The sequence below is a fragment of the Myotis daubentonii genome, chromosome 8, assembly GCF_963259705.1.
Source record: "Myotis daubentonii chromosome 8, mMyoDau2.1, whole genome shotgun sequence".
NCBI lineage: Eukaryota > Metazoa > Chordata > Mammalia > Chiroptera > Vespertilionidae > Myotis > Myotis daubentonii.
Genome location: NC_081847.1, coordinates 12,461,504 through 12,483,999, shown reverse-complemented (window position 1 = coordinate 12,483,999; position 22,496 = coordinate 12,461,504).

Genomic DNA, 22,496 nt, shown 5'->3' with positions numbered 1-22,496 from the left:
CTTTACCGTCAGTGCAAACTCTAGAGGGTTTAACATGGCTTTGCCGGGTCTTTGGAGGTGGATGCTGCCACCATCTAGCCCGTCTTCTCCTGCACCCCATTACTCTCCACACTGCAGCCATCCCTAGCTCCTTGAGGTGCCACAAAAGCCCCATGTTCTCACTTGCCTCTAGATTTCCATGTGACTCGATATGTTATGCCTCTGCCTGGAAACTGTCTAGAGAAGTCCCCCTTCTCATGGTCAAGCCTCCATTTCCAAGTTGCCTCCTCTGGGGAGCCCTCCACACTTACCCCCACCAGGCCAGGTTAAACACCTCTGGGCTCTCCTAACATGCGTTTACTCCTCCACACAAGTCAGGCCACCATCTGAGCTGCTATAACAGGGACCCACGGTGGTTCAATGGGACAGCATTTTATTTCCAGCACGGGAGGCTCAAGGCTGACTGGCGGTTTAGTTCCGCAGGGTTATTCTAGAAATCCCAGTTCCTTCTATTTAGTTGCTCTGTCATCCTCACTTCACAGCTTCCAGGGAAGTCCAACATGGCTACTCAAGCCCCTCCATCACATTGACTTTCCAGTCCGCAGGAAGAGAGAAAGGGTCGTTCTTTTTAAGGGCATGGGTGGTTTCACATCACTTCCACTGATCCCATCGGCTAGAACTTAGTCATATGATCACACCTAACAGCAAAGGAAGCTGGGAAATGTATCACTAGCTGGGCAGCATGTGTCCTGCTAACACTCCAACATTCTCGCATTGTGAGGAAAAAGGCTGTGGAGCAGCGGTTCCCCACCTGGGGGTCGAACGACCCTTTCACAGGGGTCGCCTAAGACCATCGGAAAACACGTATATAATTACATATTGTTTTTGTGATTAATCACTGTGCTTTAATTATGTTCCATTTGTAACAATGAAATTGGGGGTCACCACAACATGAGGACCTGTATTAAAGGGCGGCGGCATTAGGAAGGTTGAGAACCACTGCTGTGGAGGCTGGTGGACACTGGCAGTCCCTGCCACACTCACCCTCGGCATAGAGCACAGTGTCATCTGGTTACTGCCCATCAGCCCAGCCGGACTGTGAGCTCCCTACGGATGTTTGGTAGTCATTGTCGCACCCCCAGCATCTAGCAGCCCGCCTGGCACATAGTGAGTGAGAATGAGTGGCAGAGGCCAGAGTGTAAGCTGGAGAAACCGAGGCAGGCCACAGTTCTGTTGAGTTCCTATTACACATAAAATCCTGGGGTTCACAGCCTGGTCCAGGTGATGGGGGCGGTGAGGCTGGCCAGGCCCTGCCCAGCAAAATCCCAAGAGACACTGGGGCTAAGGCTGCAAGATCTTGCCTGGTGGGAGAGCTGAGGAGTCCCGGGGCTGGTTCCAAAATAGGGCAGAGTCCACAGCTAGAAGGAAGGCCCACTGGTGGGGCAGGTCTGGAATCCCGAGCCCACCTGGCTCTGGGCCCACCCCACTTCCTGCCTCCCCCCCAATTTTATCTGGCTTTGGGCCCAGAGTTAGGCCTCCTGGGCCCTTGGCTACGCTCCTGAGGCGGGTAGGGTGAGGCTGGTCTCCCCTGTGGGCAGCCAGGAGCTCGCTGTGGGAAGGCCTGATAGGAGCACTGCAGACTTGAGTCCCAGAGTCAAGGGTGTCTTAAGCAGGGAGAGAAAATGCTCCTCTCACTCTCTATCCTGAGGGCTGTGACCTGGGGTCCAGGAGAGCAGACTTAGCTGAGAGAACCCTACGTTCAAGTCCCAGCTTCACAATTTCCAGCTCTGTGTCTTCACCCCAGCTTCCCTGTCTGTGAAATGGGTGCCCACAGCCCAGGTTGGCTTCTCAGGGTTGGTATGAGACTCAAGTAGGAAAATGAATGTGAAGAGGCTTTGAGGCCTTAGGTCCCATAGAGAATAGTTGGTTATTAGTGTCATTGATAGGGGACTGCCAGGCACAGGCCAGGAGAGCGGGGCAGACCACAGTCCAGTGTCTTCTCCAGGGTTAGGTGGGGAGTGAGGCCTCAGAGCTTGGTGAATGAAGAGCTGTCTCTCTCCAGCTAAGAACTGTCCAGTTGCCTGGCTGGTGTGGCTCAGTGGTTGAACATTGACCCAATGAACCAGGAGGTCATGGTTTGATTCTGGGTCAGGGCACATGCCTGGGTTGCAGGCTTGATCTCTAGTAGGGGGCATGCAGGAGGCAGCCGACCAATGATTCTCTTTCATCATTGATGTTTCTATCTCTCCCTCTCTCTTCCTCTCTCTGAAATCAATTAAAACATATTAAAAAATACATACCTGTCCAATGCATGTTAGAATAGAACTATCCTGGTGGCCAAGGCCCTGCATGGTCTGCTCCGACCTCTTTATCCTCCCTGACCTTGAGTCTCGCCTCTGCCCCCATTGCTCTGTCCCAGCCATCCGCACTTCCTGCTGTTCTGCAAAGGTGTTCGCTACCTTTCTGCTTTCTGTTCCCTCTGTCTGAATCTCCCTTCCCTGTTGCTGCACCTAGATGTGACCTCCTTACTCTCCCCAAAGAGCCACCCCAGGTGTCTACCACACTGCAGCCTCTGATTGACTGCTCAGCACTGATCAGCATCCTTATAAGATGTTATTTTTGTTCATTCATTTGTTTACTCATTTACTCTCCGTGTCCTCCAATTGAGCACTGGGCCCTGTCTGTCTTGTTCTTCATGGTATCCAGAGCCAAGCACAGGGCCTGGCACATGGTAGGTACTCAGTAAGTATTTATTGACTAAGTGAATATGTGCATAGGAGGAAGGATGGGGAGCTAGCATTACTGAACACCTACTACATGCCAGCCACGTTCGCGATTCCCTTCCAGCCTCACAACCTCACTGCCTGGTCAGAATTATCCTCATGTCACAGAGTAATGAAGTGACCCTACTAAGGTCACTCCCATCAGAAGGGGCAGGTCTTGGATTTGAAGCCAAGCCTCAGACTGGGGAAATATTTGCCACCTAAATACAAAGATCTTGAAGGTAGTAGTAGGTTTGGGTGCACACATCTCTCAAAGTTCAACAGCTGTGTACTTTAAATCAGAGGCTCAAAACTGGGGGCGATTTGCCCCCAGGAGACATTCCCTGAGTCACCTGTGGTGGTTGTGACTGGGAGGGGAGGGGCTACAGCACCTGGGTGGGGGCCAGGGTGCTGCTAAACACCCTGTGATGCACACACGGCCCCCAGAGGAAGAGTTATCCACCCCAAATGCCAAGGGTACCAAGACTGAGGAACCCTCTGTAGGCACATGCAGTTTATTGTGCATAAATTAGACGGCAATAAAATTGATTTTTTTAAAAAAAGGATCGATACCCTGAATAGAAAAGGACTCATGCCAATCAGAAAGGATAAAGCACCTCAATAGAAAATAATGGCCGGATCATTTAAAAAGGTAAACTAGCCCTAGCTCCATGGTCGGCCAACTGCGGCTCGGCAAACCGCGGCTCGCGAGCCACATGCGGCTCTTTGGCCCCTTGAGTGTGGCTCTTCCACAAAATACCAACTTCTGCGCATGGGCCACGAAGTTTCAATCGCACTGTACGTGTGCGCCCACACGTGGTATTTTGTGGAAGAGCCACCCTCAAGGGGCCAAAGAGCCGCATGTGGCTCCTGAGCCGCGGTTTGCTGACCAAGGCCCTAGCTGGTTTGGCTCAGTGGATAGAATGTCAGCCTGCAGACTAAAGGGTCCCAGGTTCAATTCCAGTCAAGGGCACATGCCTGGATTGCCGGCTCGATCCCCAGTGGGGGACATGCAGGAGGCAGCCAATCAATGATTCTCTCTCATCATTGATGTTTCTATCTTTCTCTCCCTTCCTCTCTGAAATCAATAAGGATATATTAAAAAATAAAATAAAAAGGTAAATTAACATCAGAAAATACCCGTAGCCAATACACAAATGATAAAGGGCGTCTCTCCCATTCTAATCAGGGAAATGCAAACTATAACAAAAATAATGATTTTCCCCCATCACAATTCCACTCCCCCTCCCCCCCATCAAAATTTAAGTGGCAATAACACCCTGGCCCGTGAGTGGAGGGAGCAGGTCCTCCCATACACAGAGGGAGGAAGTGTACACTGGCCAAGCCCTAGTGTTGAGCTGGGAACACTTGCCAGCAATTCAAATAGACGTGCACGTCTACCCGCAGTTCCAGTTCTGTCGCAGTGCACGTGGGCTTAGCGGCTGCGTGAGACGTTCCCTGAGGCCTTGTTTGGCATAGTGGAAGCTAAATGTCCACGAGCAGGGCATTAGGTAAGTAACCTGTGGTACAGCCGTCCCATGGACTACCATGCAGGGGGTCATAACATTATCAGGTGAATAACAAAAGCAAGGCCACCACCGCATTTACAGTCCGTTTCCATTCAGCTAACGAAGAACAAATCCGAGGCAGATCCGTTAGTATTTGCCCATCACCCGTCGCCTTTTTTCCTCACGAACAGGATTCTGATTTTGAATGGGATGCCAATGGGCCCAAATAAAATAGCTGCCTCCCCAGCCCCACTTGCGGGCACATAGTTCCAATGGGGTGGCCACGTGACCGGATTCTGGTCAATAAGATGCAAATAGAAGAACACCCGTGGAGCTCTGGGAAAGCCACATGTCCTTGATCTAAGAGGGTCCGCGGCTGGCCGGTTCCCTGCCCTCCTGTCTGGGCTGAGCATACAATGCCAGGCAGTGAGGCCGGCCGGCGATAGCCGTGAGTTTGAACGTCACACACCAAAGGGACCGGGAAGCTGGACGCCTTTCTATACAGGAAAAATGGAGCCTCCGGCTGGCAAAGCCACCCAAGTCAGTTACTTGTTACTTGCAGCCAAACGCAACCATAGAGATGCAATAAACTAACAGCAGGCAGTGTGTCGCTTGAGCCTTCTGCAGCAGAACTCTATTCGAGTATTATTTGTATAGTTGGAATTTTTAAAAATTAAAATAGAAATCAAATATAGCTCATCTGGTCAGAGTGCATGGTCCCTTGATGTTCCTTTTCCAAAAGTGTTTGCCGATGGGCGCACGTTCTCCTGACCCACGGAAAAGCACGCGGGGACGATGGAGGGGTTCACTGCTCCGTTCTCCCGATAACAGGGCTCAGGATGCGCCTCTGGCCCCAGCAGGGAGACTCAGGGGTCAATCTAGCCGCCCAGACTGGGTTGCCCCACTTCATGACTGGACCCTGTGGCCCTCCAGCCCAAACATGCAACCCCCCAGGCACTGGCCTGGACACCTTTCTGCTGGTTTGTCTTCTTGTTCCCAGAAGCAGGGCCTTCCCTTTATCTCGGGCCAAAGTCCTCAGGGGAAGGGGATGGAATGTCACCTGGTTGATGAATCACCTCCTACTGGCTGGAGGCCACAGCAGGCCTGCCTTCTCCCTTCTGTCCCCCCTCCCCAGCCTTCCCTTTCAGGGGGGAGGGATGGATATGTCACCCTAAAAATCACTGACAGTGACAGCCACCATCTCTGGGGTGCTGACCTGGAACCAGGCCCTAGCCTAGGAGGTTAAGGACACAGCTTGGGACGCAGACCTGTGGGTTCAAATTCTGGCTCCACCATGTCCTAACCTGGCAGCCTGGGGAAGTCAGCTAACCCCTTGCAGATCCCCACTCATGCATTCAACAGACATTTATTGAGCAAGCACTCTGAGCAGGACATGAAGATGTTGAAGATGCTGCCATGGACACCCCAGAAACAGTCCTGCCCTGTGGGCTCAGTGGTGATGCTGCCATGGAGAGAAGTGGGGCAAAGAGTGCTCATGAAGCGGCTTATTCATTTAAACAGGCTGGTCATGGAAGCCCCTGGGTGCCTTCATGTCTGAGCCAAGACCTGAGGCTGGTGAAGAGGAGCCCCTTTGTTATCTCTGGGAAGAGAGTTCCAGGCAGAGGGAACAGCAAGTGCAAAGGCTCTGGGGCTGTTGTGTGGCTGGTGTGTTCCAGGATTGGGGCGCATGCCAGTGTGGATGGAGGGGAGAGGTCAGGGGGGGAAGATGGGGCGGCCACACGGGGCCTGTGGACCACTGCCAGGACCTCATCTTTTACTCTGGGTGACCCGGAGCCACAGGAGGGTGTGAAGCAGGGGAGAAACACGACCTGGCTTCCTCCGGGTAGGGAGGGATGGCAGGATGGGGGACACGGTTTGAAAGACACGGCAATCATCCAAGCAAGCATTTGGTGACTCACACCAGGGTGGGGCTTTGGAGCGGGGAGAGGGAGTGAAGTGATAGGATCCCTCTGCAGCCCATGGGTGAGAAAGAGAGGAGTCAGTGAGGACTGGAAGGCTTTTGGCCTGCGGCCCTGGGAAGACAGAGGTGGTGTGTTCCGCAATGAAGCTGCAGGCGGGGCGGGGTCACGCAGGGCGGAGAAGAAGTTCAGTTTCTTACCTGGAGCTCCTGAGTTGCCCATTAGGCATGTGGAGCCACAGCTGGATATTCAACCCTGAGTTCAGGTGAGACTCCTGGCAGGCGATGTGCGTTAGAAATTTTGAGCATGGGGATGGCATCTAAGGACTCCGTTTCTTCATCTGTAAAATGGAATTAAACAGCTTCTGCTTTGCAAGGTTGTTGTGAGGCTGCGTATTCTATTGTATGTTCACTATTTCCCACTTGTTTTAAGAAGTACAATGTTTGTTGTTTTATTGGCATAATGTCTGATTTTTTTTTCTGACTGCTCTGTGGCCACCAAAGGCCCACCGGCTCTCTTTTCCCCATCTCTGGTCCTGCCAAAACCTCTGGCACAGGAGGGAGATGACCAGGCATTGCAGAAAGAGCCCTGGGACTCAGGTCCAAACAGCTCTGCCTCTTTCTTGCTGTCTGTCTCAGGCCAGTCATGTAAACCTCAGTTTCCTCATCTGTTAAACAGGGCTAATACTGGCACCCTGCTCATGAGATTGTTGCCAGGATTCAGAGAGGTGAGAGGTGCAGAAGTTAAGACCATCAGAGACTCACCAAAACAAGCAACAAACAAACAAGCTGGAGAGGGGGTGACTGAAAGTAGGGGTCTGCAGCCAGGTCACCGGGTCAAATCCTGTTCCTTGAGCCAGTCCCCTAACCTTTCTGTGTGTCTTTATTTATACACCTAGGATGGGGTGGCACCCACCCATAGAGTTGATTTGAAAATTAAAGAATAGTCATGATGAGTCAGAGCAGTGCTTGGCACACAGTAGGCACTCAGTAAATATTAGTCACTGTTACGGTCATTTCTGGGTATGGGAACCAGTCCACGTCACAGTGCCCCTGTGGGTTTGGGGACAGGCAGCCCAGCCCCAGTGGACCTGGGTCACAGAGCCACCGGCAAGTCCTGGGTTCCTCAGTTGGCCACGCAGCTGGGACAGCTTGCTTCCTGCCTCTGTCCTGGGTGCCAGCGCTGGCCTGCCCTCTGATGGGGAGGAAGTGGGCGGGTGCCCTGGGCACTGATGAGCCAGGCAGACGTGCCCCGAGGCGGCACAGTCAGGGCTGATGTGAGCATCATGCAACCGCAGCTGACCGGGCAGGCCCTCCCCAGTTTGCCCACATCAGGCGGCTTTGAGGCTGCCCGAGGTCAGAGTCGAGATTTAGGGTGGACCGGGGTCAGGGCAAACATTCTGTCCCCACTCCTCAAAACACAGCTGAGGGCTGGTTCCCTGGGGCTCAGCTTGCAGGAAGGGCAGGTGATGCGTCCCAGGAGGTGTCGCTGGGGTGTGGGGGGTGTCCACTGTGTCCGTGTGTATGGGTGGACTGCATGCCTAAGGATGAGTGAGTGAAAGTAGGGCTTTCAGAAGGCAAGTGAGTGTGCGCACGTGGACATGTTTGTGTATGGGTGTGAATAAGCAGGCATCTGTGTGTGTCCGGTGTCCGGGCAGGGGGGCAGCGTCATCACTGAGTGTATAAACCAGTTTGAGCATGTGTGTGTCTGGGTGCGTAAATGACAAAATGAGTGTGTAAGTTCAATTGCATGAGTGTGTGAGTGTGCCCCTGGGTCTGAATCTCGAGGTCAGGTCTGACTGAGTGTAAGTGTGAGCATGCGAGCGTGCAAGTGTGTGTGTGTGTGTATGCACACTACTGTGAAAGGTCCCACAAGGAACCCCTTTTGCATGCAGAGCTTTGCTCCCTTGCATGGGAATGTTCATGGGTGGGTTCAGTCAGTGCATTTAAAATCTTAACTGAGGTGTCCAGGAACTCCCAGGGAGGAGGAGATATGCTGTCCAGACTGAGCACTGACCAATCAGGACAGGGGCCAGCTGCAATACTTGGGCCAATAAACCAGGTCTTGTTACCCCAACTTCCAATGATCCCACCAGCATCTAAGAAGGTCTTGACCCGTGGACATTCTGAGGCAGCCCTCAAACCAATCCAGCAAACAGCCAGCCTTTTTATCAGCTGGTAGTACTAGTAAACACTTATTCATGCACCCATTCATCCATTCACCATTTTTTCCCGAGCGCCTACAATGTTCCAGGCACAGTTCCCGGCACTGGAGATGCAGCGGAGAACAAGATGGACACAACCCCCTTTGCTGGTGGTGTTAACACGCTGGTGGGGCCGAGCAGACAGTGAAATAAGTGAGAAGCAGATGGAGAGGGTCACTTGGTGTAAGGGCTGTAGATAAAAATACAGCAGGAGAGGTAGGGCAAGGGCCCCAGATGGGTTTGCCATGTTTAAAAGGTGGGTCAGCTAAGACTTCACTGGGAAGGCGACAGCTGAGTGAAGACCTGCAGGGGTGAAGGGTGCACCATGTGGATATCGAGGGGAAGAGCATTCTAGGCAGTTCTAGGCAGAGGGCACAGCAACTGTAAAGGCCTTGGGGCCAGTGCATGCCTGGCTTGTTCAAGGGAGAGAAGCGGTGCCAATGTGGATTTAATGGTGTGTGCGCGCGTGCGTGCGTGCGTGTGCGTGTGTGCGTGTGTGTGTATTAACTGATTATAAAGCAAAGGGTGCTGATGGAAAGATCAAATCATAGAGAATGAATAAAGGAGAAACTGAAAATCCATAGTGACTGGAAGGGGGCGGGGAGGTGGACTGAGGACCAGGCGTGTCTGTTGTACAATTCACCCGGTAATCAAAGCGGTTTTCCATTTTGACAAGGCAGCATCAAAACAGTGCAGCTGCGACCAAATCTCCCCACCGCAGCAAAAGCCAGCTTTACGGCTCCCAGCTCCTCCTGAGTCCAGCTGGGCACTTAGTAGGTGTGTGAGGAGGGGAGTCTCTGCCTTACACATCCTCCCAGTTCCCTGAGGCCTGAGGGGGAGAGGAGGGATGGGGGCAAAGCCCCTGCATGTAGAGATTTAGCCCCCAATCCTCGCAGGCTGCCTGCCTGGGCCCCAGTGGCCCCAGAATGACAGCGTCGCCTCTTCCTCCTCCTGCTTTTATGAGCTGAGAAGGAGGCTTGTCCCACGTTGCACAATTGCCCCTTAATTGCTGTTTCCTCTCAGTTATGAATTGTGTCATGGATACGGCTACTCACGTTATTAAGCTTATCGCCTGGACTCCAGCCAGCAACCCAGCCTGACCTACTTTCCCACCGGATTTCAAAACCGCCTCTCTCATCCTCTTGTTGGACTTTTCCTAAGGAGAGTCCGCTGTGCCCAAAAACTCGCCGCTAAAAATAAAAACTAGAATGAGGGGGGCGGGCACAGCTGGCCCAGGAAGCCCGAGGCTGAGAGCAGCCCCTGTGGTTGTGGCCAAGCTCCTCCCCCGCCCAGAAGTTTCCTCAGGAGTCTGTCCTTGGGACGCAGGGTTCCCATCAGGACAGGCTGTGACACAAGCCACCCTCCAGGGTTCCCCGCTGATTGCATCTAAACCTTTCAGTTCTCAGTCAGGAATAGGAGGGCTGACTTCACAGACAGGCAAACCTGGGTTCAAATCCTGGCTTTGCCACCAACTAGCTGATTCATTCATTCATCCATCCATCCATCCATCCATCCATCCATCCATCCATCCATCTATCTATCCATCCCAGGGATATTTACTGTCTCCTGAATGTGGCACTCTGCTGGGTGCTGGGGGAATATCTGAGAACAAGGCAGATACAGTCCCTATCTCATAGAACTTATAACCCAGTGGGCAGAGATGGGCACAAAACAAATAATTTTTTAAGAAGAATAATGAAAATAAATTAAAGTGATGGGCTATATAGTGACAGAGACACCCTGAGCTAAGATGATCAGGGAGGTCTCTCTGAGGAGGGGATTGATTAAGCAAGACCCAAATGATAAGATCCAATTCTGGGAAACAGAGCAGGATAAGGGTGAGGAAGCGAGTGACCCAGGTACAAAATGTGAGGGGGTTCTTGGCCTCAGCCTTGTTCCAGTGTAGACTGGCCCTTGAGAGTGCGTGTCTTCTTACAGTTTTCATCCTGGGCATCTCATTTGCCTCAACCTGGTCCTGGACCTGCTGGGAAGGAAAAGAATCCAAGTGCAGGAGCAGGGCACGTGCAAAGGCCCTGAGGTTGGGAGTGAGCCTGGTGCGATGGGGCACAGAGCGCCAGGAGGGGTGGGGAGGGGAGATGACGTGGGAGAGGTGGGGACTGCCAATCACAGAGGGCCTTGAAGGCTGGGCCATGGCGAGAATTTGGTGAGAGACAGAGATATACAACCGACCCTTGGAGAACATGGGTTTGAATGGAGTAGGTCCACTGATGCATGGACTTTTTCAATAAATATGTACAGTACTGTCCATGTATTTTCCTTTCCTTATGATTTTCTTAATGCCATTTCTTTTCTCTAGCTTACTTTATTGTAAGAATACAGTCTATGACACACATGACATACAAAATATGTGTTAATCGACTTTATGTTATCAGTAGGTGTTTAGTCATTAAATTTTCAGGGAGTCAAAAGTTATAATTGGATTTTTTACTGCGCAGAGGGTAGGCACCCCTAACTCCTGCATTGTTCAAGGGTCAACTGTGGTTTGTTTGTTTGTTAATCCTCACCCAAGGATATTTTCCATTGATATTTTTAGAGAGAGTGGAAAGGAGGGAGGAGAAGAGGGAGAGAGAGAGAGAGAGACAGAGAGAGACAGAGAGAGACAGAGAGAGACAGAGACATTGATTGGTTGCCTCTTGAATGCACCCCGACGAGGGCCAGTGATCAAACCTGCAACCCAGGTATGTGCCCTTGACCAGTAATCGAACCCCTGACCCTTTGGTGTGCAGGCTGATGCTCAAACCACCGAGCCACATCAGCCAGGGCAAGGGTCAACTGTGCTTGGAAGGTTGAGTCCATCGTACTTGTGGGTGAACTGATATTTGCAGGGGAGGTAGGAGGAACCAGGACTGACTCCTGGGCTGGATGGACGTGAGGAGGCTGGCAAGTGCTTCATCACCCGGGTCATTTTCCCCTCGTCTAACACGGCCTCCCCAGCCACCCTATCCTACTTCACTCAGAGCCTGGCCCGTAGGAAACGCTCTCCTGACAGTCCAGCCAGGCTCTGTGATTTACCTGGAGTCATCTGGCAAGTTGATGCACCGCCTGGACTGGAACCCAGACCCTGCTTCTCAGGACGTGTCCCAGCAGGCTGGCTGGGCCTTGGCACGTGACTCTGCAGAAATGCAGCCTCCCAGCCAGACAGGCCTCGGCAACAGAGGCCGGCTTTTTTCTTTCTGAATTGTGCTTATGCGTGGGGCTGTTTATCTAACTTGGCTGAAGTTGGAGGCCTGGGCCTGTAAACATATCCTTTTAATTATGACACAAGCGGGACATGCTCATGGAATAAAAATTTGAAAATGCAAATAGGCAAAAAAAAAAGAAAAGAAAAAAAATAGGCCAAAAAGCAGAGAGAGAAGGGGTAGGGGTGGGGGTGGGGGGGAACCAACCATCTGAAAGAACACATGTGCACCAAGATACATACATAAGGACCTTCATTGCAGGGGATTTTTTTTAGCAAAAGACTGGAAGCAACTTGAGTATCCAAGAATAGGGACCTTTTTCACCAAATAAATCAAGTAGTATTCCAATGTCACACAGCCCCTGAAGCGAACGAAGCAGATTTCTGAGTACTGGACATGGAAAAACCTCTAGGATATAATGTTAACCGAGAAAAACAAGATGCGAAACAGTGATTATGGAATGCTACAGTGTGTGTGTGTGTGTGTGTGTGTGTGAGTGTGTGTGTGTGTGTGTGAGTGAGTGTGTGTGAGTGTGTGTGTGTGTGAGTGTGTGTGAGTGTGTGTGTGAGTGTGTGTGTGAGTGTGTGAGTGTGTGTGAGTGAGTGTGTGTGTGAGTGTGTGTGTGAGTGTGTGTGAGTGTGTGTGTGTGTGAGTGTGTGTGAGTGTGTGTGTGTGTGTGTGAGTGTGTGTGAGTGTGTGAGTGTGTGAGTGTGTGTGAGTGTGTGAGTGTGTGTGTGTGAGTGTGTGTGTGAGTGAGTGTGTGTGTGTGTGTGTGTGTGTGACACACAGACCATCTCTGGGGGAGACACAAGGCCCTGGGGGCAGTGGGGCTGTTGGGTGGAGGGGTGAAGGGTGGGAAGAGCAAGCCGGAGATGGAAGGGAAGTAACTGCCCTGTCCTTGTTCTTTTGCCCTGTTGGAAAGCTTTTGTTTTGGTTTTGTTTCGGTTCTGTCCTCTGAGGAACATTTTAATAATGTTGGAAAGATCAGAGGCTCCCCTCTTGGTTTCAGAGCTCTCTCCAAAAGCCTCGGGAGAATCTAAGCTGGTGTTTCCTAAAAGCCTGCCCTCAAGCCCAGGATTGCAAGGCGGTGCCTGCAGGCCATGGGCTCGGGAGGAAACGGCAGGCCTCCTGACCCCCCACTCTGAGTGGTTTCTCTTTTATCTTTTTTTTATATAGGTTGGACAGCAAGTAAAGGTTCAGCTGAAAAGGGGTTTTGCCTACTTTGAAGCAAAATGTTTGAAAAGCTTTGATCTTGAATAATCTCATTCTACTGATGAGAAGACAGGGACCCAGAAAGGAGAGGAAAAAAAAGATGGTCCCAGGCTCAGGCAGACCTGACTCTGGCTGAGTGCCTTACGTGGTAAATTTGTCTCCTTAAACCTTAGCTTTCTCCTTCAAAAACAAACAAACAAACAAACAAACAAACAAACAAACAAACAGGTTAGTCAGGACTCTTCAGACATATTTAAAGTGGAAGTAGCGCTGGAGTTCTTAGTCCTTTTGGTCTTGGCAAAAACATGCTCAGGGAATCAGACTGCTTCTCTTTCACCCTCTGATTTTCCAAGAAGAGCAAGAATGACCCTCTGTCCCCCATTTCACTCAAGTCCAAGATCAGGTTTATCAGAAGTCAACTCACTGCAAAACTCAGCTCATCAGAAGTCAACTCCCTACAAAGCACAGGTATTCATTAGGCTGCTTTCAAGGGCGAGCACAGGAAAACCCAACTCAAAATGGCTTAATCATTAAGGAAATGCATCTTCTTATATGTTCAAAAATGCAGAGACCATGTGGCGGGCCCATCAGGCATGCATTCAGCTGCAAGTAACAAAACCTGACCGTTGGCAGGTTTATGTTGTCTCCTGCTCCTAGAAATCCAGGCATCAAGAGCCAATAGGATGATGGCTCAGTGATGCCACCAGGGGCCCAGGTTCTTTCCCACTTTTTGCTCAGCCATCAAGAACATGTGGCTTTTGTCCTCATGGTTGGTCATGGTTGCAAGATGGCCACTTCACCACCAGTTCCTGTCCACATTATGAGCAGGAAAAAGGGATATGGGGTGAGCAGTGTGCCCGCCATGTTTATCTGTTTTCAAAAAGCTTTCCTGAGATTTCTGCTGGGCAAGTTTGGTTTAATTTTCATTGATTCTACCTGGATCACATGGCTACTCCTAGCTGTCATGGAGTCTAGGAGAGTGAGTGCTTTTAGCTGGCCCATTGCCATTCCAAATAAAATCAGGGTTCTGTAAACAAGTAAACAAGGGATAGTGGGCATTGAGTAGGCACCGAGCAGTGTCTTCCACAAGTAGTTCAAGGGTGGTTAATACAGTGTGGCTCAGGGACATTATCAAGAACATGTGCTTTCTCCTTCTCTACTCCACCATCACCAATGTGTGGGCTTCTGTCCTGAGACCTGTCTTACCTCCTCAGGCTAGGGAGGGAGCCCCTTCTTTGAGCATATAGACTGATGCCCCTAAATAAAAGAGGATTATCTCAGCCAGAAAGAACAGTTGATAATGTCTGTGGTTGGGCCATCGACAGTGTCTGCCACACCCCTATTAACCAGGACTTTTTTATTCCATTCTCTTCTCTCTGGAGCTCACTGTAATCTCATCTCCATTCTCACTACATGCATCAGTCATCTGTGGTGGCAATAATGCTGTGTAACAAAACACCCCAAACCTTGTATTCTTTTGTTTATTGTCATTGGACCTAGGTTTCTGAGGACTTCTGTGTTTCTCTGGTGTCTGGAAACATGTCAGGTGGTGACAAAGAGCAATGGAGAAAAATAAAGCAGGGCAAGGGGAGAGTTATTTTGGGAAAGAGACACCATTGTGTGGGGTCAGGGATGGCTTCTCTGATATTTAGACATGGCGGTGAAGGACATACGGGAGCAGCGAGTGCAAAGGCCTTGAGGCAAAAGTGTCTCGGTGGAGGCCAGTGCACTGAGTGGGAGAGATGAAGGAGGTGGGGGTGCAGGAGGAGAGGGAAAGAACTGGGGAGGCAGAGGCCTGATAGGCCACACAGTCAGGACTTGGCTTTGACCCTGAAGAAAGTGGGAGCCAAGGAAGGGTTTGAGCAGAGGAGGGAGGTGACATTACCTAGGTTTTCACAGGATCCCTCTGGCAGCGTGTGGATAACAGCCTGGATGGGGCCAGGACAGAAGCAGGAAGCGGGCTTTCACAGGCTTCATGACACTTAGGTCAGAGCGGTGATTCAGGTGCTCGGGTGACATTCTCAAAAGTCCACAGGAAAACCAAACAGGATTTGAGGGTTCCCTCAGAATCTAGCAGAAGTTGGGCAGTACCAGCATGCTCCGCTCCCAGGCAGCCCAGCAGCCCAGCAGCCCAGCGTTTCTGCAGCATCCTCAGGACATGCGGAGCTCTGCGCTGGTGCTGGGTCCGCTTCCCTCTGTGCTCGCCGCCTGCTGTTCCGGACAGCACTGTGGAAGGTGTGAGGGCCCCATGCACACAGTGTGGCCTGGGTGACGGTGACTGAGCTCCCACCAGAGATGCTGACGACTTTGAACCCAAGAACAAACCCTGACGCTCCCAATTTTGCAAAAACAAGCCCTGTGTCCTCGCACGCCATATCCCCCAGCACCAAGCTTTCTTATCTCACTGCACAATCCTTCAAAGAATAACACAGTGTATTTGTGTCTGTGGTTTGGGTTCCTAAAACCTGTGACATCAGATAAGTGCGATGTTCACAATAATGAACAGCATCACAGAGAGGGAAAAACAACAACCCCCGAGAAGCCCCTGCTTTCAGCCTCGGTTTCCTCTCCCAGGAGGAAGGAGTGCTAGCGCGATGTGCTTGAGGTTTCACGGTGCAGAGCCTGGGGCCGGGGAATAACGCTGCCCTCTCGGAGCTGGCTCAGTCTCAGCCTTAAAGTCTCCCCGCAAACCGGAAGCGGTAACCACCGCCTCTCAGGGCTGCCATTGAAAAGTGATTCAATAAGCATGCTAATCATGGCTAACCTCTGGATCAATCATGTCCCATCGGCCACCTACTTGGGGATCATCTTTACCCTCTGGAGCAGCTCCGAGGATCATCTCCAGTTCACAGATGGGGAAACTGAGGCTTCGAGTAGGAAAAGAAGGTGGTTACGAAACTCCATGTGGCCACTTTTGTATTTTAGAAGATGCAAGCACGTAAAATAGGAATTACATGAGCAGACATGTAAATATAAACATGTAAGTGGGCAATCGAGTTTGGTAGGATACACGCCCAAATGTCACCGTGCAGTTGCTGGGTGTCGCGGTTGCCACTGAGACAGGGGTCCCACGGCTGTCAGTTTCCCATCGTTCGGGTCTTAGCAAAATGTCAGCTCTGCCAAGAGGGTCTCTCCAGGCCCCTGGCTACAGGGGTCCTCCGGCCCCTCTTTATCCCGTCTCCTATTCACCTCGTCATTGGCCGATCATCACCAGGATGCACCTTGGTTTCCCATCGGTTTCTGGGCTTCTCGCCCACATTCTCCACTAGAGCAGGAGACCGGGAAGCCGGCACCCGTCCCGTGTGCCCTGCCCTGCCCACGACTCCTTGCGCAGCTCCTGGCACTAGGAGGCCTCGATAGATATAACTTGACAACTGACTGTGTTTTCTTATTATTTATTTTAAATTTGCTTTAAAAGAAAACCACGCAAACAAATGGATTAGTTTCCATTGTTGCTTTAAAGCGCTGGTCAGGAAAGAGCCGGCTGGAGCCTCTGTAGGAAGACCGTGCCTCCACCCGCAGTTCCTCAGCCCAGCCTGTCCTGGCTTCTCTGGCTCTGGAGATCTCCCCGCCTGGGACAGAGTTAGTTTTCTACGAATGTCAGCGTGTTCCATCTCCACCTCAGGGTGAGGCCACCTGAATCTCAGGGGACACGGGAGAGCCCCGAGGCCAAACGCCGCCCATAAGAGGTGTTACTTGGCCCCCGCAGTTCCAATAGTTTGGAATTTCACCATCATTTAAAAATCAGTAGACTTTGGAAGAAAGAGAAAATATGTCCCTTAAGGGCATGAACATAAGATGAGAGTAAATACATGGGAAAACTTTACATCCTTAAAAGGACAATTCTGCCAACATATATAAACGTAATGTAATGTCAGGTAGTGACCTGCGGGATTTTTTTAATTGGATAAGATCATCTTGGAGTCGACAAAGAAAAGTATGAAATACAAGAACAGTAGGGAGGATTATGATAAAAGTGGCATTTCAACTCACTGGGAAAATGGAATATTTAATCTAGGAGACCAGCCTAGCACACTGTCCATTTATTTTATTTATCACTAACATAAAAATAGACTCCTATCTTCCATCACATAAAAAAAAATCCAGGGATTTCACAGAAAACATCTGTATTTTTAGCTTGCCTGAAAACCCTGGCGGCACTGGGCCCTCATTTCCCAAGGCAGTCATGGGCTGGTGGTGGTTCGAAACTCAGGGGCATTCCAATTCACCACAGTCCCCACCACTCCCTACTGCCTCCCACCTGACTGCCTTCTGTCATTCCTGTGTCTTGCCTGGGCACTGAAGTCATTGGAGTTTGGAGCCGCTGAGCTCAGGGAACATTTGAAGCTGGAGTTCTGCGGTTAGTCGCCTTTGCACTCTTTTATTTTTCTTGGTGGAGATACAATTCCGGAGGAGGGATGTAGCTTGAGGAATGGTTAAGAGCATGGCCTTGGGAGTCAAAGAACCTTGAATGGTCTCTGAAGCGTGAGCTCCCCTCTCAGTGCCTCAGTTTCTTCCTCTGTCAAGGGAGAGAATAAGAGCTGCCATTCATCACTTGCCGGAATCTGCCACCGTTCCCACGACATGCACGGCCCAGGCCTCAGCGCAGAGTCACACCAGGGAAATGATGGCAATCGTGTGGAGGTAACAAAAACCCGCCCTCTCAACTTTAGGGTTTGGGGTTGCCAGGCTCCTGAGGAAGAAGAGGAAAGGAGGGAGAAAAGGAGAGGATGTGGGCAGGGCAGAGGCTTTGTTTTGATTCCTTTTGCCAAAAAGGAGGAAAAAAGTCAACAAACAGCCCTGTCCTCCTTTGATTTCACTGCCTGCCTCTGAAGCTGATAAGAACCAGCCAAATTCGAGTTGGGCAGCTCCACCCTTTCCCTGGGCGTGTGGAATCTCAGACCCCAAAGCCTGAACTCGGCCCGAAACGTCCACCTTAGACCCCGCCTGGCCTTTTCCTCCGAGACTTGAGGGGGAGAAAGACGGGAAGATGTCCCCACCTGGAACCCCACACAAGGACTGAGAGAAGGGGCTCTGGCCCATTAATAACTCAGCCCCTATCCCAGGAAGGAGCCCGCAGACGGGGAACTATGGGAAGTGTAGGTCTTGGGCATCTGCCCTGGCCGTGAACTGGCGGAAGGAGGTGAAGTTTCTTGTGAAGAACAGAAATACCTCCCCACCTAGCGCCGACGGAGAGAAACCACATGGCGCAGGGTTCACAGCGTGGCTTTGAAGCCGCCGGTTCACGGTGGTGTGACTTTGGGCAAGTGACCTCAGTCGATCTAAATCTGAATCTGCCCTGGCATCCGCTTCGAGGGATTGTTAAGGGTTAAACGAGCTGGTGCCCACCAAGGGCCTGGCACATGGTAGGTCTGATAATTGGACGCTGTTATTGTCAATGGCTTGGGGAGTCTCAGGACAGCCTCAGGCAGAGACCGAAAAATGCCCAGACCTCAGGTCCAGGGAGATGACAAAGGACAGCTGTTTGAAATCTCTGCATGAGCCAAGGCCCATGCAGGCCACAAGGCCAGAAACCGGGGCCTGTTTGACGTTGGGAAGAGGTAAATTCTAGGCAAAGATTAGCACAAACAGAGGACTTCCCTCCATGTTACTCCCAAGGAAGCCTGGCCAGTGGCTCCGGGAGCTTCCCTGGGGGCTGCCGAACAGCCAGAGGCTAAGGTGGGGGCGGGGGGCGGGGAGCGGGGGGCGGGGGCTGAGAGAATGGCCCTGGGTCCAGGTTCTTTTCCAGGTCTGCCCTTCCCCGCTGCCTGGCCTCTGGGAACAGAGCAGAGAGCAGCACTGAGGGCCCAGAGTGTGGCCTGAGACTTGGTGATCATAGCGTCCCCTCCACCCATCGCCGGTCCCAGGTGCGATTCTGGATGTGAGGCTCCTGGTACACAGCTGTACCCATGGGTGTGCTTGCTCCATAAACAATTTCCGACACAGCCCACTCTGTGCTGGGCTCTGGGTTCCAGAGGAAATGCAGATCTCTCCCCTGCCCCCAAGATCCTCAGGACAGACCAGTGCACAACTGTCAGAGCCCAGAAAAGACAGCCGGAGCTGGAGGTGTGGGGAGGCAGGGGAGGCGCCCTGAAGAGGGTGTGCAAGGAGGCCCCAAGGAAGTGCTGATGTTGGCAAAATAACAAGACAGGGCAGATGCTCCGAGGGAGGGACAGCTCGGGAAGGCCCCGGGCAACAGGAGCCTGTGCGCCTGGAGAGCTGGATGTGGTCACCTGTGTGGAGTGCTGGGGCAGGGGCTTGACCACTCACTGTCCCTGTGACCTTGGGCAGCCCACACCCCCTTTCTGGACTTGGTGTTGTTATCTGTAAAGTGGGAATAATGAGAGTACCCGTCTCCTAGGTTTGTGTTGGGAATTCAGGGCGTTAGCGCATGCGAAGGCCGGTGCTGGGCATGGGCAAGGGCTTAGGAGGGTGAATCCTCATTGCTGCTGATTATTACACATATGCAGCTTTGAGTCACCCAACTTCTTCCCCTTCCAATCAGCTCCTTAGGGGTAGAAGCCCGGGACTCCCCACGTCCCCGCTCATGGGGACAACCCAGTTGGCCGCAGGTGACGAGCTGCTGCCCGCCAGGATACGGTGCTCAGAGGCAGGTGCCCCCAGCATCTCCCGTCCCCACGATGCCCAGCTTTGGGCAGCCTCAGCTCCCTGGCAGGTTGCTCCCGTGCTTTGTGTGTGGCATTTGGTTTTCTTTCCCTTGACTCACTCTAACTTTCTCCTCCGTTTGTGAGTCACATCTGATGCCCAGGTTTCTCTTTTTCAAATGCCCGTGAAGACAATGAGATATGCACTTGCTATGTGCCTGGCATTTCCATCCATCCATCCATCCATCCATCCATCCATCCATCCATCCATTTACTCAACAAATAGTTGTGCCTTGGAGTTCATCAGTAAACACAGACAAAGGTCCCTGCCCTGGTGGGGCTCACACTGCAGAGGCATAAATCTGCAAAGTCTACAAACTGTTCTTTGTCTACATAAACTCACTGAGTCTGCAACCCTTTGAGATATTTACCCCCATTTTCCAGGCGAGAAAACCAAGGCTCAGCGGGGAAGTGACTTATCTAAAGTCATGCAGCTAGGAAACGGCCAAGCTGGAATTTGAACCCACATCCGTCAGACTCCAGCACCCAAGCTCTTAACCTCCCGGGGGGGGGGGAGGGGAGGAGGGGGGGCTGTCTACTAAGATAAAAGGCGTTGGCCCAGTTCCACCTACAGTCATCTGCACCAGCAGCATATTCAGGAAGCTTCACTGTCCCAGGTCCGGCATTGGTGCCTGGGGACCTAGCTCGTTCCCATGAGTCCTCAGGCAGGAGGAGCTCTGCCCACCCTCCCAGCAGACTGCACTGGGGAAGGCCAAGTACATGGTTACTCTCTGGCCAGAGCCAGTGGGAACAGGACGTCCTGGTCCTGTTGCCCTGGACGGGCCCAACGAGCTATTTTGGGGCTCGTTTACTGATGGGACATGAGTGCCTGCTGGACTCCTGATTCAAAAGGAAGGCCCAAGGCTGGCCTAGGATGCTCTGCTTCTCCGGACCCTTTGCTGCCCTGAGGCAGCCACCATCTGTGTCCTGTCAACACCCCAGACCAAGGGTGTACCCTGATTTGACTGGCTCTGGGAAAGGCAGGGGCCCCCACTGGTGTGGACAGATGCTGGGGGTCATGTGGACTGCTGTTTCCCAAAATTCTGGAGCTGATTCAGTGCACAGGAGGCAGAATCCAGAATGAATGCTAGAACAGGTTTTGAGGTCAGACCCAGCTGTGTTCCCTACTAGCAATTTTACCATGGGCGAGCCGGGCCAACTCTCAGAGGCTAGTCCCTGTCTGTGAAATGGAGTTGGTAATGCTAGCCCTCACTCACAGGGAAGGCATGAAGCGTAAATGAGATAGTGCATGCAGCATAAAGTCTGGCATACAGTAAGGGCTCCATAATTAATAACTTTGTAACTAATGATTGACAGCTGGCATTTATTAGGAGTATAGCATGAACCAGGCACTGGGCTAAATTACTGATTTGTTTTATCTCCTTTTGTCCCAACAATTCCAGGAGGCAGCGAGTGACACTGGTATAAGTGCCAATATTATCCCTTTGTACAGATAAGGAAATTGAGGCTCAGAAAGATACAGGATTTGCCCAAGATCATATTGCAAGTAGATGGCAGAACAACATGCCTTTGACCTCAGACTGTCAGAGGGAACTGGGCTGGCCCAAGTCCCAGGGCCAGACCCCATGTCCTCCAAGCCTCTCCCTAGAGGATGGTTACTCATTCACCACACACACCCAAATCCCCACCATGCTGTGTTCAACGTGCTCATCCCTTAGTCCTGGGAAGTGACCTCCTGGCCCTTCCATGTGATGGATACCCAGAAACCAAAGGTTCCAGAATAGTCCCTTGACCATCCTCCCTTCCAACTACCATTGCAGTGCAGGTGGCCACCATCTTCATCTGCCTGGACTGTGCCAGTTGTCCCTCCCTAGTCTCTTGGCTTCTGGCTTTGCTCCACTCCACTCATCATGGTCAGAGAAAAAAATTTTAAAAGAGAGAAAGCCATATCATACTCCTGCTCAAAACCCTCTAGGACTCCCCATTCACAGTAGAATAAAATCCCTCCTCCTCAAATGTGGCCTATAAGACCTTGTATGATCTGACCTTTGCCCACCTCCTGCCCTCACTCACTCTGCTCTTGTCACACTTGCCTCCTCCCTGTTCCTGAACCAGCAAGCTTGCTCCTGTCCCTAGGCAGAAACTTGCTGTTCCCTTTGCCCGAACCTTCTCCTGTCGGATATCTTTCTGGCTCACTCTCTCACTTCATTCAGGTCTCTGCTCAACTATCATCTGCTCAGAGATGAGATCCATGACCTGCCCGTCTAAAATGCTCCCCTCCATCACCACCTATCCCTCGACTGACTTTATTTTCCTTCGTTGCAATCATTTCTATCTGACTATTACATCTTATCAGCACATTTGTTTTATGCTAAAGTTTGCTGCTAAATGTTTAACCACTGGCTCTCGGCAAGGGGGAGTTCTGATGTTTACATTTGCCAATTTCCGTGGTGCAAACACTCCCACCAAGGCCGATTTCAAGCCGCCAACATGACTCACTGAGACTGGGAAGAGATGGGCAGCGGCGCACAGTTCTGTACTATTTTCACCTTGTAATATGGTCTGTGATACAATATGATATAGTAGATGCCAATAACCTCTAGAACATAGACAATAGTAAAATAGAAAGTGATGAGTTTTGAGCAGTTGTTACCTTCATTTTTATTATAATTATTTACTTGTAAGTTCGTGTAATTTAATTTCTAAATGATGGCCGTGCAGAACAGGCAGTTTGCAGAATCCGGGAGCCAGTGTGAGCCAGCTCCAGCACACCACTGGATGTAGGCAACATGGAGACAGAAGGACTGTCCATCTTGTTCCCTGCTGTTCCCCTAGACTAGGAGGAGGAGCCCACAGTAGGTGCTCAGCCGGTATTTGTTGAACATGTTGTAATGCATCTGTTTGCCTCAGAAAGCACAAACTGTTCGCCTCCATCACCTTGGCTCTGTGGGCTGAGTCCAGCCCACAAATGGGTTTCATTTGGCTCTCAGAATGTTTTTAACATTTACAAAAAAAAATATGTTGCCAAAATTTAAAAGTCAAGAGATTTTTTGCATGAAATCCCACATAAACCTAGATTTGCAGCCT